The sequence below is a fragment of the Apus apus genome, chromosome 4, assembly GCF_020740795.1.
Source record: "Apus apus isolate bApuApu2 chromosome 4, bApuApu2.pri.cur, whole genome shotgun sequence".
Classification (NCBI taxonomy): domain Eukaryota; kingdom Metazoa; phylum Chordata; class Aves; order Apodiformes; family Apodidae; genus Apus; species Apus apus.
The window spans coordinates 12,180,865-12,196,458 of record NC_067285.1 but is presented as its reverse complement, the minus strand read 5'-3'; the positions used below and the strand labels follow the sequence as shown (position 1 = coordinate 12,196,458).

Below are 15,594 nucleotides of genomic sequence, written 5' to 3'. Positions count from 1 at the left end.
ATGAGAAAACGTCCCTTGATTATGTCTAGGTATGAAAAAATGCTACTTTATTCTCAGAAGAGGGTGAAAGAAATAAACCCCTTCCTGTCTTCTAAGTGAAGACACTGAGCAGGATCCACATGGAAGCTGTTGTTGATTTTTAGAAGTTGGTTTCGGACAAGTGACTCCTATGACATTGATCTTCCACAACAATCTTTCCTCTGGAGCTGGATACACAGATGCCGTGCTGGTAGGTTTTGCTTAGAACTATGTGAGTGGAACAAATGGCTGCAGCAGGCAGCCACCAAGTCATGCTGCATCTTCTTTGTTGTGAAAAAAAGGGATCTGACTCTAGGCAACATCAGCTAATTAAGGATGTTGAATCGTAGTGTGGCATGGTGCTTTGTGAAAGGTAGCAGTCCCTGCTAATGGCCTTTCTTTGGGTTGAGGTTTTGTTCACTGAGAGTTTTAAGGAAAAGAAGCTCCTTTTTTTGGTTATAATAGCTCATCTCCTGGTTGCCAGTAGTGAGAGCTGTGAAGTCAGGAGAGAGCATCCTGTGTTCTGGCTGTGTATTTCATGCCTGCCTTGTAGCAAAGGCAAATCGGGCAGTCTGCTGCCCCGCACTCTGTTTTTGAGGTGCAGAGAGAAGCATCACTTCCATAGTTACAGTCAGCTTGGATTTGCAATTCTGTTGGTAATGTGGGATTACCAATTGCTTGTTCCTTCAGGCCAGCTAACTTTAGAAGACTGACTGGCACAGATCTCTGGCAGGTAGTTTGTCTCTCAGTTTATTTTGCTGAAGTAACACTGGCTTATATGAGTTGACAGCAGACTGTATATGGAATGCAAGTATCCCAGATCAACTGTTGCATTTACATGTGTGTGTTAAATCCCAGTGTTGTCACCCTTAAAAAGTAAAATGTGTGGGACTCCTACCCTGATCCCCTCATAAGTGGGACTTGCCTTTACACAGCTCTCCTTGCATTTGAAATGTTTGCTGGGAAAATATACATTCTTCTACTTCTACCTCTTCTCTGGGCACACATGCCCACTTCTGACCTAGACAATAGCATGTTCAGGAACAGCAAGTTCCTTCCATAAAAAGCAAAAATGAATGGTGCAAGAACTGACTCACCTTATTGTTAGGATAGTGTATTATTTAACTCCATGCACATAATTAACATATCATTCATCACAGAGTTTGACAGTTTTATAGAATCACAGAATGTTTTGGGTTGGAAGGGACCTCTGAAGGTCATCTAGTCCAACCCCCCTACAATAAGCAGAGACATCTCATACTAGAACAGGTTGCTCAGAGCCCCATCAAGCCTGACCTTGAATATCTCCATGAATGAGGGCCCCACCATCTCTCTAGGCAACCTGTTCCAGTGATCTAGCACCCTCATATTAAATAACTTTTTCCTAATTTCCAACCTAAATCTACCCTTTTCTAGCTTGAAACCATTATCCCTTGTCCTATTGTGCCCAAGTGAACAGGTCTTCCCCTCACTCAAGCTACTGTTTACTTGTAGGAAAAGTTGGTCAGTTTCATACAGCAACATGAAAGGCCTCAGAAACTCAATAAGATATGAAGCATTAAGGAAAATTGGACATTAAGGTGAAGTTCAGGCTGAGTCTTCTTACAAGTAGGAGTAAAAGTAATAAAATGTACTCTTACTATTTTAATGACCATGAAATGGCTTGAATTGCAAAGGTTACTGAGATCTAGAGGAAGAAAGAATACGAGTATGGCCATGGGAGCAACTCTTTCCATCTTCTCTGCCATTATCTGTAAGCAAGGTTACATTCTTCTTGCATCAAATCATTATAGCACCAGGTAGGTTTGCAGTGTGATTTAGCTGTATTACTTTGCACGTACCTATTTTTTTTGGGAAACAGACATTTTTAGACAGTGTGCTAAAAGATCTGCTTTTTGGGGTGATGAGTGTTCATAGTACCACCTGGCAATAATGGAAGGACATCTAACAGAGCTAGTGCGAGCTCCTCCATGCATGAAGATCCCCGATGCACTCTAGTTCAGGGTTGCATCCCTCTTTGCTGTTGTGCAGAAGGATTAGGAACCAGCTGTCTTTCCATCATGGTTGTATCCTGCATGTGATACCATGAACACATGCAAACCATGGTGTCCTTCTCTAGAACCACTTAGAGTTCTTTTCTGATCATAGTATTCCAGTGTCTTGTGTTCCTTGACACACGGGATGGAGTTCAACCCCTAGATCATTTGCACACATCGAAGTACTAGCAAAAGGAAGGGGGAAGTGATCTAGTACTGCAGGTAGATCCAGGTTCTTTTGGGGTATCCAACAGGACCCAAATGCATCTTCAAAGTAATCCTGGAAATATGGTTTAAGAACAGCTGGAGATTTTACTTTTTTTCACCACCCTTAATGGCCCTTAGTGTGTTAATAGTTGGAACAATCTTGTTTCTGCTTGGGTGGATTGCACTGCTGTGATTAGAGCAGGTTAAGAATCTGCTGAGCTTTGTGTTGGATGCTATTTCCAGTGCTTGGACTATTCATCCTTTCTGGGTTTTCAATCTACCTGTCAGCTCCTTATTCATTATTTGAAGCTTTCTGTTCTTCAAATGGTGACCTTTTCTAAAAGGAAGAGAGCTGGCTTTCCTAAGAAGTGAATTATACAAAGGGGGGCAGTAAAATATCCTAAGAAAGAAATAAAGAAAAAAAAAGAGTGGGGGAGAGGCAGAAATCCATTTTTGAGCATGGCAGTGGGAGAAATCAGGAGGCAGTGCTACAAGCCTGGATTAAGTGAGAAACCAGCCCATATTGTGCTTACAGAAGGCAAATATTAAGGTTATTGCATTAGCTACACTGACAACATACCTACTCTTGCTATTAATCTGAGGATGCTGATATCACACTGACTGGAATTTAGGTAATTGTGCCTGTGGCAGATGCTTCTAAAAATTCATGCCTGAGCGATACTTTTGGAGGAGAAAGCCTGACAAGAAATGCATTACGTTAGATACAGCATTCACTTAATAGCCAAGGTCCTATACATCCATCACTTGCCACAAAACTTGTGTTCCTGAATCTGAGAGTGTGCTTGAGCTCTCTCTTTCTCGTTTTGTATTAATTATTATTCACTTGCCCACATGCACAAATATACATCTTCCTAGTCTTTATGGTTATGCAGAAAATGTCAGAATGTGAACTGAGCATTAGTTATCTCCCCAGGAGTTCAGGCAGCCCAAATGAATAATTTTCAGAGGTTTGAACAATCTTGTTCATTAAGTGAGGTGTTAACCCTGGAATTTGCAGATGACCAATTAAGCACTCATAATGAATCACAAGTGATGGTTTTAGCAAAAACACCCAGTTAATTTGTCTAGTCATAAACTCATCCTGGTGGAAGCCCTGTGTAGCACAACACAGAAGTCTTTGGCTACTTCCTTCTCATCTTTACATCTATCTTTGGCACAGTGAGAACAGAATATTTAGGGAAAAATAAAGCCTATGCAGAACACTCTGAATACAAATAGTGCTAGTCATTTGTGGTGTTAATTTACCTAGAGGGGATCTGAATTAATTGGATAATATGTGAAAGAGTCATAGAATCATAGAATTGTTTTGATTGGAAAAGACCTTTAAGGTCATCAAGTCCAACTATTAACCTAGCACTGCCAAGTTCGCCACTAAACCGTGTCCCTAAGCACCATGTCTACGTGTCTTTTAAATACCTCCAGGGAAGATGACTCAATCCCAGGCAGCCTATTCCAGTGCCTGACAATCTATCCAGTGAAGTAGATTTTCCTAATACCAATCTGAATCTCCCCTAGTACATTTTTAGGCCATTTCCTCTTGTTCTATCGTTTGTTACTTGGGAGAAGAGACTGGCAGCCACCTCGCTCCAGCCTCCTTTCAGGTAGTTATAGAGAGCAATAAGGTCTCCTCTTGGCCTCCTTTTCTCCAGGCTAAACAACCCCAGTTCCCTCAGCTGCTCCTTGTAAGTCCAGGGCTTTTACCACAGACTATGCTCTAGGATGTGAAATAATGTAGTGCATAGAAATCTCTGCTCTGAATTGTCCATCTGTGGACAGGCTTGCTTTGATTGTGTGGTGATCTGAGGGTGAACAAGGCTTGTCACAGTCCCTGTCCCCCACTACTTTTATAATTAACACTGGACCAGAGGTATCTATGGCAATGATAAAAGTCTAACTTAGGCCTAGCTGCACTAGAAAGATTTGCCAGCTTTTGGTCTGGTGATTGAGGGTTATGTGGGTTCATTTATAAAATAAAGTGTTAGGCAGGTTAGCACCACCTCACAGAGAGATAGATGGTAAGTTATCATCTGCCATAGGACAGCCCCCTGGTACCATCCAAGTCAGAGGTGGCCTACTGATACCACTCAAGGCCCATGTTAGGATAAGGCCTTGAAAGTTACTGTTTTGTGGGACTGGAAAGTATAACTTGACATTGAGAGTGGAAGATGAAGACCATCCCAGAATTCTGCTTCCTCCCACTGGGATTATTTTAACTGCTAGGAAGAAAGTATAGCTCTGAATCTGTAACAAAGTTGAAAGGGAGGCCTAAACTAAAAGGTGGAAGGAATCTAGTACAGATCATGTAAGTTGGGGAGGACAGAAACAACCATGAACTTAGTGACTGTGAGTCAAATTTGCTAGCAATCACCTTCTTATTGTAGGTGTGTTTTTAAACTACTGACCCAAGACGTCAGGTAGCTTGGACACAGCTGAACATTTTAGTCAGGGAAGTAACCTTCCGAATGTGTTATGATGGAAAGTGTTTATCTTTTTGTACAGGGATGGAGAAGATTTACTCTGTTGGAGTGCTGTAAGTAGCTATATTAAAAAGGAGTTTTCTTTTTCCTCCCTGTGTTTGGCGGCAAAAGGGAACAGGACATTTAAATGAAGACTGACATATCCATTATCCAAGAGCTAGTATTCCATTATGTCAAAAGGGCTGGGAAGAAGCAGTCCAGGAAAAAATGCTGAATCTAGCCTTAATGTCAAAGCTCTGAAGTTGGCTAACTGCTCCCCAGAGGTTTTCAGTCTGGAGACAGGGGAATGAATGGGATCTGTAACTTTCTGAGCCTTCCTCAGTTTCATGATCGGATTAACTGAGTGTTGGGTAAAACCTAAATGTATTGCAAAGCTGCCTTCATGAATTTTCCTAATGGTTTGCTGCATGTTGGTGGTGTAATTGAGGAAGACATAGTCATGGAGAAATTGAAGGAACTGGAGAGTATCTAGAAAAGAGTTGTGAAAAGACAGGTAAAATTTCAGAGTTGGAAGCCTTTAGGATGATGAGTACATCTAGTTTAAGGAGTTACAAAGAAATAGCAGAGACAGAGGATGTAAGGCTTCCAGGACTTTCTCCCAGAAGTGAAGGGAGCACGTGAGTGGAAGCAACAGATACTGAGAGCAAGGGAAAACAGGCACTGTTGGCAAAGTAGGGAAGGGGCAATAACAGGAATGAAGGGCAAAACAGTTCAGTGTCTCCCAGGGAAACTGTAGAACTTCTTCCCACTACCTGGTGCTGCTGTTGCAGAGTGCTTGTTATATTGCTGCCTGTTGTCCACCAGCCTGTTTCATTCCAAGAATCATGTTCCTTGACTCAGCAGTGAGAGCTTTTTGGGGAACTTGGACTGAACAACTTGGTGGGATTTATCTCATTCCATAATGTGAAGCAAAGAAGTGTATAAAGAAACAGGAAGTTTTCAGATGAACTCCCTCTGTTATAAGCCACTTCTTACCAGCCAGGACAGAAAATAATTGCCATATATACACTGAATTTAATGCATACATGTGGAGTTGACAACCTCGGGCTTTTGAGCAGCTTGATCTATTAGTGAATCTGTCCTGCACGTCCTTCTATACAAAGTCAGATGTTAAAAATGAGATCTTTAGTAATTGGTATGGGTCCTCTATTTACAGTAGCCCTTTGCTGCTCAGAGATCACAATTTCCTTTTGCTGGAAGCTACGTGCATTCACACAGTGAAAATTGGAGTTTATCCCCTGTGCTTTTAGATGTGATTGCCTTCTGTGCAGGTTAAAATCCTGCTAGCTCATAAAGCAGGGGCTTTTACAAAACCATCAGCTGTGCTATTGTGTGCCTCTGGGAAAGTTGCAGCACAAGGAGAAAAAGAGAGAGCAAGAAGTATCTCATGGAATCACACTCTTAAATATGTATTGAAAATAAGTTACAATGATACAATTTTTCAGGCTTGTTACCATTGTGGATTTGTGTGATGCCATTTTCTAGTTTCCTCACACTTTTTGTCAAGAAAAATAAATACCTGCCTTGAAACTTTAATACTTCATAAAGCCTAGAAAAAGATAACTATGAAGTATTCCTTTAGATTGTCTTCTTATATTACTTTCCTTACTCCTCTTTTCCAAGTCTGCTTTCTCTTTTTATAAGGCTTTTCTTTCTGAACAGCCTTATTTGGCATATACATAAGTAAATACATATTGTTATGCTGTTGTATGTACTTCAGGTTCTTCCACTAGATGAATGTGTATTTGTAAAGCTATAACAGAAATATTCTTGTTATAATAAAATACTTAAAGCCCTATGTGTGCATAGAAATTAAAACATAAGTTAAGACTTCTTGTTTTCCTGTACTGTTGAAAGATTTCAACTTTGTGTGCCTGTCTTGTGTGCTGTGGGTAATTGCATCCTGTGGGCCCAAAGAATGGACAGAGCATCTGTGTGGAAAGAAAAAAATACCAGCTTCAGATGGTTTGCTAGAGAAAACAATTTTTGAGGAAATGGAAATAAGGGAGAATCTTAGATCAGCTGATATGTGCATTTTGGATCTATTTCCTATTTCTATAACATCCATGTTATAGAATCTACCAGAGCAGTTGGTAGAAATGGTTGTTGACAGAGGGGTGGACTCTGAATGGTCTTGAAAAATTGATTAGTGCTCTTACTCTTCGAGATGGGTCCCCCTGAGCCATGGCTGATGCACACTGGCAGGGGATGATGCATAGGCAGTTTGCCCTGTGCTGCGTATCTGTTGTGACTGCAAATGAATGGTTTGTTTTCAACTCTTGTCAGTCTGATGTTTTTCATGAGCACCAAGGGGGTGAGGGTATGGGAGTTGGGGAGAGAAAGAGAACCACAATTAAAAAAAAAAATATGACTGGCTAGGTGTGTTTTCTGTGACAATACAGAGACAGTCACATTATGGTTAGTGTCTGGATAGCTTAAGCTACCCAAAAATGAGAAGTCAGAATCACAGAATCATGATTTGTCAGAGTTGGAAGGAACCTCTAGAGATCATCTAGTCCAACTCTCCCACTAAAGTGGGATCCCCTAGAGCCCACCACACAGGACTGCATCCAGGCAGGTTTTGAATATTTCCAGAGAAGGGGACTCCACAACCTCCCTGGGAAGCCTGTTCCAGTGCTTTGTCAGCCTCATAGGAATGAATTTTTTTTCTCATATTTAAATGGAACTTCCTATGTTCCATCTTGTGCCTGTTGCCCATCATCCTGTCACTGGGAACTACTGAAAAGAGTCTCGTTCCATCCTCCTTGCATCCACCCTTTAGATACTTACAGGCATTAATGGGCTTGATTCATCACCACACACCACAAGTAAGGGTAAGAACCAGAATCTGTCTAGTGAGTTACAATGTTGCCTTCCTTTATGGGGATAAATTAACTACGTTACAGTCCACAAAAATTGCATTTATACCACACAAATTTGTTAGGGCTGTATATCAGGAAGCACTGTCTTCTCTGCTCAAGACAAAGTTGCTTTTGCTTTTCCAGAGCTTGGCATATTGGAACATAATCCAGCTACTTCTCTGCTCTTTCTCCAGCATTGTCATCTTGTCTGTGATTCTTTAGTTTACCTAGTGGCTGTGTTCTCCTGTTTCTTCCTACCTTCTTGCTTCCTTTCTATGTGAGGACAGTATGACAGTGATTCTTGATGCCATATTTGACAGGGATTCTTGTAATCCCGTTTCTGAAATATCTGTACAGCTACGTAGCACTGCATTTGTTCACTAAAATGTTAATTGGGGATTGAAAGGGAGTCATGTTGGGCTGGAGGAGGGAACACAGGAAGGTAAATCTAGACTTGGCTCTCAGTTGTTTGCATGTGAACCTGTAAGCTTCTCTGCTGCATCCTCTGGATTTTCTTTTGGACCACTTAGACCAGCAGGCTTCGCTGTATCATCTTCTACTTCTGAAACAAAGCAGGTCAGACCATAATGCAGCCTCATTGTATTAGAAAGGGGTCAGTAACAGAACCCTATTTAATACCCTGAATGCTAGGAATTGGGTTTGCTGCTTTGGAGTTTATGGCTCAGGCCCTTTTGTATTCTGTGTGCAGTGCATATGATTCTCCTTTTCCTTAGTGTACTGTCTCATGGCAGTGCATGCAGTCTTGGAAGTCTTGTGCCTCCCATGTACTTAGAGCACAAAGTTGGACTGGATTTGATTCATACTATTTGACTACTATTGCCTTACGTCACCCCCCTGCCTTTTACTAAGCTGCTTCTTTTCTTTGTCCCACCCCAGAGCTATGTTCCCCTTTTGTTTTAAGCGGAGCAATTAGCTTCTGAAAAATCTCTGTCCCTCTGCACAACAGTCCTGATAATGTTACTTTCTCTGGTCTGTCAGCAAATACGCAGACATGTACGCTAACTTTTCCCTTCCCCTAGCTTGCTCTTACTCTTGTTGGTCTCTTCTTTAGCAACTGAACTCTGCAGTGCCCTGAGGATAGGTCTTGCAGAGGGGAAAGGGTTTCCAGGAAGCAAATCCTCTGCTGCTTCAGTGAGGGTCGTATGTAGAGTGCAAGGTAATTCTTGCAGTGCACTCGGTGAAAATAAGACCTCAGCATTAGCTCTGTGGCCACTCTAAGTTCACTTTAAAAAGGTAAAGATCATTTTGAGACAAACTGAAAGAGTAGAATGAAGATATTGCAACACAGGGTAACATGGCTCACAAGGAAATCCTGAATGGATGGTAGCTGTTTAGCTAAAGAAGAGGGTTGATAAAATGAATGTAAAAGGCAGTTGTGGAAGGTAATAATCTTTTCCCTGTATCTGTGAAGTGTTGGATAAGAAATCATATTCTTAAAATACATCAAAAAAAGAAGGTTAGTTCACATAAAAAAGGTTTATAATGATGAAGTGTGTAAAGTGTGGTATAGATCTTTGGAAGCAGTAGTGTTTCTGGAATCAGACTTTTAAAAACAGACCAGGCAGATTTCTCCTGGGAGTGATTAAGAGAAAGTAGATCCTGCCTGGGGAATGGAAATTGGTTAGATAGCTTCTCCAGATATCACTAGTTCAATTGTTCTATGCTTTCAAACCTGAATGATCCTCCAGGTTTGTTACTTGTTGCAGTAGTGGCAGGAGGTTTTGGTTCCAATTGCATCTCTATTAGTGTCAGTGACATCTGGAGTTGCAAGAACTGATGTGTAGCTTGGTCTTTTCTTTAGGCTTGTTAAATAACAAGACTCTTTGGGGTAGCTTGTCACGTTTTTTTTCTGATATCACTACATGTAGGCTTTTCAGACAGAAATACTATCTAATTCTGGCAGATAAGACCTGGTGTCATGGGTTTACTTTAAGGAAACATACACACACTACACGTACTTTCTGATTGTTACACACGTAGGTACAAGTTTTCAGTCTTTTCCTGGAAAATAGGAAGGACTTCAAAACTGGGTCCTTCTAAGCCACTGTAGCTAAAGTAAGTAATTACATTTTTGCACTTTTCCCTGTGACAAAGTAGTTGCTGGAGGATAACACCACAGCCACGGTGATTACATCTTTACTTCACTCTGTGGGAAGAATGATAAGAAAAACAAGCTTAAGTAGGCTGTGAAGGAAAAGCTGCAGTGAGGACTGGATTAAGTTCTGTATGGAGAAATGGAGACTGCTCCCGAGTGGTACTAATGTGGCAGGAAGGCCCCTGTGGGGGCAGAGGCAGGAAACTGAATTTCCAGCTGGGGAGGAGAGCTGAGCAGTGTCAAGACAGCAAGAGGTAGGAGAGCAGTGAGTGGCTTCAGCTGATTGTAGTGGAGCACAGCTCAGAGACGGAGTCAGATGGAGCTCTGCTTTCTGCATTCCCTGTGGTGCTTGTTTCTCTTCAGAGTAGAGTAATTCCTACATGTCCACTGGATCTGCTGGTATTATGCCCTTGTGATGAGCAAGATGGTCGTATGTAAGAATGCCCTGAGGTGCCAGATCTTATCCACACCTTATTCAGGCAGCAGGTCAACTTTACTTTTTGGGCGTGGTGCAAACTCCACTTGTGTAGCAGGGAAGGAATGGTGGTCTTGCTGGTAGAAATATTTTTGATTCGCAGGCTGGTCTAGTTGTCAAGTTTGTTGTCTAGCAAGTTGGCTGCCAATAAACTGTAGTGAAAATTTGGCCATACTGAAATTGGTAGGGATGGGTCTTTTGTCTTACAAACATCTCTCAATGAATCACCTCAGCACAGATGTCCAGATACTCATGCTTACTGAACATATGCACTTTTCAAAGCCTCATTTATTGCACACCTTTAGCAGATTGAATTCCAGCAGCCTTTGAAAACTATAGTATTAAATGTGACATGGGCAAGCAGGGGGAGGGAGGCACATACTGTAGGTGATAAGAGGTAGTGTTTCCAAGGGTTTATTTTCCCATGCTTAATTTGTTTGTTTACAGGAAAAAAAAAAAATCTGAAATGAAATTTGCATCTGCTTGATGGAATGAGGAAACAACTTTATTTATGTTTTCCAGATTAAATTAAGTGAATGGGTTTTTTGTTCATTTTGCTTTTTATATTTCAAAGACATATTCCTGATTAAATTTAGGTCAACTTGGTTCTGAAATACAATTTTGAAACAGAAAATCCAAGCTCTGTAAGAAATCAGTGTGGGGGCCAGATAGCCTTATCAACTGCTTTTTAGCTTTGACCTTATCAGACCTTTTTGAAGCCATCTTGTTTCCAGCCCTCCAGTAGGAGAGTTTATGGGGTTGGGATGATAATAGGACCATTTCAGTACCAGATGTAGAAAGAACCTTCAAATCTGGAGTTTTAGCATATAGTGGGGAATTTCTGCTGCAGTTTAACTCTGCAGAGGAAATGGTCTTAGCACAACCTTGGCTGTTTTTGTGTGGTGCTGGGATGGTGCTGCTCTGCCCTGCTGGGTTGCTGTATCTAGACAGCGTGTGTAGAGGTGTTGGCTCCACATGGTGCTGTCTGGAATCTGACATTCATTTGCATTTGTCCCAAGCTACTTTTAAAACCCACTAGACTGTTTCCAGAAGTGGGTTTCCAGAAACAGACTGGGCATTTGGCTCACCTTGACTCATCTTTTTTTCCTTGTTCTAAGACGAATGGTGGTAGATCAATTTAGGCAAGTTAGAAAAGGGCATTGCATTATATACACAGGATCCCCTGGCTTTACTGTGGCATGATTGCTTGTGCTGCTCATTGATCAATGTTGTTTTTTTTTAATTTGAAGGGAGAAGTATTCTAAATTGTAGAGTGATTTAGACTGAGGAGGGAGGAGAAAGGGGCTCTGCAGATTTTCTGGTCCAGCTTCTGCTCAGATTAGATTCAAAACTGGATCAACTGTGATGTTAGATCTAGTTGCTCAGAGCCCTGTTCAGACAAGTTCTGTGTACCTCCAAAAACACAGTTCCCCTACTTCCCTGGTTCCCTTATGTAGCAGTTCATCATAATTTGAAGGGCTTTTCCCCCCTCCTTTATACCTTCCTGGAAATTCCCTTCGTGCAACTTGTATGTCATTGCCTGCCAGCAAGGTTGGTGCTTGTTGGTGAGACTTGATACCCCTTTTTATGATGATGACTCATAAGTGTAGGGTGATCATAGATAAGGGAACTCAAATATTGCATCCCTGAGCTATTACTATTTCTGAACAGGGCCAACAACTTCCAGTTTGAAGGCTGCACAGTGAAAGTAAGATTCATTTTCTGCCCATCTCCCTGTTTCATTAAATTCCTAGTCTCAGCAACAGATTAATTTTGCACTATTTACTGTTCTTGTTGCCATCTTTGTCATTGGAATGGGATATCAGCATGTTAATGCCTCATATAACCTGTGAATGATGGTAGAGCACTGTCGCTCTTTGACATTTTCAATGCTCTGTAATTTCATTATCTGGCCATTCTTCCCTTTCCCTACAGTGTAGTGTGTCTGACATGGTGATTGCCACTTCTAATGTCTTTTTCTCCTACTACTTCCAAAGATTTTCCTCTGTCATTACGGGTGGCTCGTCTTTCCTAAACGAAAGGTAATTCTTCAGGTTAAAATGAACTTTCTCTTACATCCTCACACTGTATTTTTTTCTTGTGGCAGAAATAATTAATCACTACTTTGTGATTTCCATCCTGAAGGATTTTATAGTACAGTGTTAGATATTTAAGTGTCACTCTTCACTGTAACATGGTCACTTTGAGTGGAATGGGGGAGGGAGATCTATAATGGAGAACTGGTAGTTCTGCGCTTGTTCTTTATACAACTTATTTCTTTATGTGCTCTCATCTCTACTTGAAAATGCTAATATAAGCCAAACACTTGACAGTTCTTATTATGAAAACATGTTTTGGAAAGCATGTTAAAGTAGTGGAATGTTTTAAAAGTGTCTCCTCATTCTGCTAGGGAATGGAGAGATTCCATGTATCTGACATGGTTTACTGCTCTCTGTGGTCCAATTCAGACAGTCATCTTGGCATTTCTCACATTCCTCATTATTGCAAGGATGGAGGACAGTAGCAGTGCCCTTGACTTTTCTTTTCTCGTCTTCTTATGGTTCATGACAAGATTTTTATTTTAGTTTTTCTTTGGGTTTTTTTTGTGGAATTTTGTTTGGTTTGTTTCAGCTTTTGCAGTGAATGTCTAAAGCTTTTTTCAGATAATCTGAGAAGTGTTTTGGGATTTGCAGGGTGGGGACACTGAGGTTCTGTGGATTGCTCTCGACAAAATGTTGTCCACTCTAGTCCTGCCTGCCTATGACAGTGTAATGAGCTTGGTGACTCGTGGATGTCTTGCTTGAAAATGTTAATAGCAGGAAATTTTGTAGTGTGTGTAAGAGTGAGGATCAAGTGGCTGAAAATCCCAGAGAGTTTCTCAGCCATGGGCATGTTAGTTTTAATGAGAAGCTTTGGAAGAGTGATAGAAGAAAGTTCAGAAGAAACTTCTCTCAGGGAAATAAAGTCAGAGATTAAAACCACAAGAAGCTTCATTTGGACATGCTTCTTCTTGTGTCCCTGTCTTGGAAAACTTCTGAAAGCTGTTACTGAGGTCACTGCCATATGCTGGTAACTGTTACAGTATGAAAGGTCTTTTCATGGAATGCTTGGGGTTAAGAGGCACCTTCTCCAGAGTTCCAGCTCTGTCTTGTCACAAGAAAATAATTCACCACCTCCTCTCTTGTGTTTTTAAAAAGCAGATAATTTCTACTGATGTAACCTGTACAGGCTGAAGACTTTTGGTTTCATCACTTTGGATTTGCTGAATTTCCAATTAGTGCTAAATGCTGCTCTTTCCACCCTTAGACACACATTTCTTGTGGTGGCATTACTGACTCTCTTGAGCATGAAGCAAGATGCCATTGTGTTGGGTGCTGGACTGTGACAATTACAAGGTTTTGGATTTAGCCTGGATAGCAGTATACTTGTTACAATTCCCATGTCTGCAAATCTCCTAATCCCCTTCCTCCCTCCTTTTCTCCCTCCCAGGCACACCCAAGTTCTTCTTGTACACATATTCATTCTCTGTTAATTCTGGACTCTCCAAGGGACTGATGCAGTGCATGGAGATTTACTGAGCAGTGGAAATACAGCTTGGTATTTGGAGCCATGACTGACACTGTTTGCAGCAAGGACATTTAGCTAGACACAGCCTTGTGCAGAGCCCCTGCTCTAGGACAGGACACAGTGAGGTAATGTCCCTTGCACTAGAGCTGCCAGTCCCTGGGCTAGTGGTGTTGCCACATGATCCCATTGAGATATGAACTGATATGGACTAGAGCACAGACATATGACGGGAGCATTCAGTGAATTGGAAGAGCTGATTTACTGCATCAATGTTTAGGATGAAATCCATATATGCATATATGGCCAAAGGACTTCTGAGATGGGAAGTGGGGCATGAGTCTACACAACCTGTGTAATGAGCAAAGGGAGGAGGTGGTGCTGAGGGTGCTGTTACGAGCAAGAGCTGGCAAGGACTGAGTGGAGGGGAGAACTGTTTGTGAAGACAACAGCTGAAGGAGGTCAGTCTCTATATCCTGCTGCTTTGTAGCAAAAAGGGAACAACTCTCCCTTCTCTTGACTGACTGGAGGGGAATTCAAAGGAGACCAGGCTCCGTCGACTAGCTGTAACCTTTTTAAAGAAAGGAAACATTTAAATGTCTAGAAAAAGCTTTATGGAACTGAGTTCTCAGCCACTCTGAGTAATCTTGCTAAAGAGGCTACCTTGCTTTACAGCTTTAAATCTACTTTGGACAGAGTATTAGCAATTATCCCATAGGGAACAATCCTGTATTTTCTGGATGAGCTAATAGGCCTCTTCCATCTCTAATTTCTATTGTGCTGGAAGATGTGGATGATTGTTATTAAAGGCTGTGAGAAGCAACTGGTCAGCTCGTTGCCAAACTGCTATAATTCATGGGTGTTATACATGGGCTGCAGTTTGCTTAACATTGCAATCTGTGTATTCTGAATTGTTTCCACAGTGCTTGGCCAATAAAATTACAAGTTTATTATGTTTGCATGGATCTCTTGTTTAATCAAGAATGCCATACATGCTGTGGATGCTAAGCTGTTGCTCTAAAAATACCCCTTGTTCTCTTAATGCAAGAGCATGTGAATCAATTTGGGTTTATTTTTCCTTTATGTTTGAATGTAAATTCAGTGTTCTTGAATGTGAAGGGCTTGTGGCATCTGCAATAGCTGTTCAAGAGTGCTTTGCTAGTCTGACTACAGCATTGCAAATCTGAAGCATTTAAAACATCCCAAGTCAATTTTCAGTCATCTTTATTGTGGGGAGGAAAAAAATAATGCCGTGGAGTTTAAAACCATTGTGTAACTGTATCTGTAGTTAGAAACAGATACGTAGCTAGACAGTGGTCTCTACATGTATGTGTATATATATATAAAAGACTATATAAGATGTGCAGTGTTTTAGGAAGTAGAAGTCAAAGACTTTAAATGGAGTTCTGAATTTGGAAAAGTAAGAACTGAGATTTGGGTTCTTTTTTTTGTTGTTGTTGTTTTGAGTCGTCACTGACCTCCAAGAGCTAGGGCTTTAAGAAAAACAAAATGCAACAAACCGTGAGAGACTGAGTTCTCTGATACAGTGAAGGACTCTGTGCTGCTCTGACATCTTGGTTCAGGGCTGAGCCCCTGACACCTGTTTACTGTACCATCAGTTTTCTCATGAGAGGAAGAGGATTATGAAACCTTTTTAATTACAGGCCATTACAGATCTTGTTTAGTCAATTTGCATTCTTCCTTTGTCTCACTGCACAGCCATTCCCAGTTATGTTTCTCAAGGGGCAGAAAGATTTTCGGAAGTTGTGAGAAACTTCTGGTGCTCAACTGAGAATGTGGCAATGCAGCAATAATCAGT

The 15,594-nt window shown here is 41.2% G+C and overlaps 1 protein-coding gene across 1 annotated transcript in view; it reads left to right on the top strand.

Annotated features, from left to right (window-relative positions):
- The window catches only part of SORCS3 (sortilin related VPS10 domain containing receptor 3), a 279,339-nt gene that overhangs the window by 57,344 nt on the left and 206,401 nt on the right, over positions 1-15,594 (top strand). The window lies entirely within an intron of this gene.